Source organism: Aplysia californica, unplaced genomic scaffold (genome assembly GCF_000002075.1).
Source record: "Aplysia californica isolate F4 #8 unplaced genomic scaffold, AplCal3.0 scaffold00374, whole genome shotgun sequence".
NCBI classification, from domain to species: Eukaryota; Metazoa; Mollusca; class Gastropoda; order Aplysiida; family Aplysiidae; genus Aplysia; species Aplysia californica.
Window position 1 is genome coordinate 48,574 of NW_004797644.1, and position 1,485 is coordinate 50,058.

Here is a 1,485-nt window from a genome sequence, read left to right on the forward strand (position 1 = left end):
CTTTTTCTTTTTTTTTCTTCTTCTTTTTGGCCTCTCTACACTAGAAGAGGGAAATTAATTAGTTATGTCTATGCCTCATAATGGACATCCTGGTTTTTTAGTTATAGTAAGAGTTTTTGGGCAATTATAACACATTTAGACCATATAACTGCCAAAAAAAGTTGGCTGTTGTTGGGGGGTTTTTGGGGGGTTTTTTTAAAATTGTGCACTCAGTTTTCAGGCGTATAATAAAGTTTTGTTATTCTATGCCCAAAATTCGGATGTATAATAACGTGTTCTATATTCAAAGAAATAAAACTAACGATGGAATCGTCGGATGCCTCTCTAACTTGTATTACTGTTGTCATACACTGGGTTTTGTCAAACCAGATTATTATAACTTTTTGGGGGGTAGAATCTAGATCTAAGTGTTTTACGGCGCTCGCAACAGCATAAGGTAATATGAACGCGCGGGACACATTAAGTTTGTTTGCCAGGATTTTCTTAATTTTGTCCCGGGTGGCGGTCGAGGCAAACTCGTTTCACAGAATTCTACACTTAGCGTAGAATTCTGTGACTCGTATCGATTTTAGGGCCGTCAAGGGATCATTTATGTGCGTAACTTGCACATGGGACCTCCGAGATTTGTCGCCCTTGTCCGAGAGGGCTAGGTGTTAGCTCTTACCTACTACATGATCAGGGGTGTAGCTAAAAGACATCAGTAAGAAGGAGCCAGGAGTATTAGTAGGGAGCTTCAGGAGCAGGAATGTAAGAGGGATGGCAGAGTTGTAACAATAGTTACGCCCTCATGATGCGCATGACGTCTGCTATAGCTGACCTCACCAACGCTAAAGCCCCCACTCTGGAAAAATGTGTCTCGACGTGGTGGAATCAGGGCGCTCGTCAATTTTTGGGCATGTGGAGTTATTGTACCATCTGAAAGCTTATTTATTTGCGTTGGCTTTCAATGCTAAAAAAACCCCACTCATCTGTCTTGAATAGAAGTAAAGATATTTGCGATTGAAGGAGTTGAGGTCGCCTGGTTTCAGTGGTGAAATAAGGGAGAAAATGGCTGCCAAAGTTTGGCAACTCCAGTAGCTAAAGAGTTCTTGAAAATTGAAAAATGACATATCCCGTGCCTTTAATCAACGTTTTTCACTCAAATTCACTAGGAGATGTAATTTTTATATGGACGTACAAGGGGTTGAGCCAAAGAAGAAAAACTATAAAAATTGCCAAAATGATGGTAAAATGCCTTTTTCTCCGATTTTGTTATTTTGACGAGCGCCTGATTTCACTAAGATGCTTCACAAATGCATCAACAACTTCTTTTGTCGTGTGTTGCAAAACCACAAACCCACGTAATCACAGAATAGGCCCGAGGGTCCTTCAACTTGAAAAGGTTGCAAAGGTGTCAGTGTGTGTCGCGAGAGAAGACGGTCAGGAGGAGGAGGGGGGAGGTGTGTTAAAGGTTTAATGGAGGTGTGTTGAAGGTTTAAGATTGGG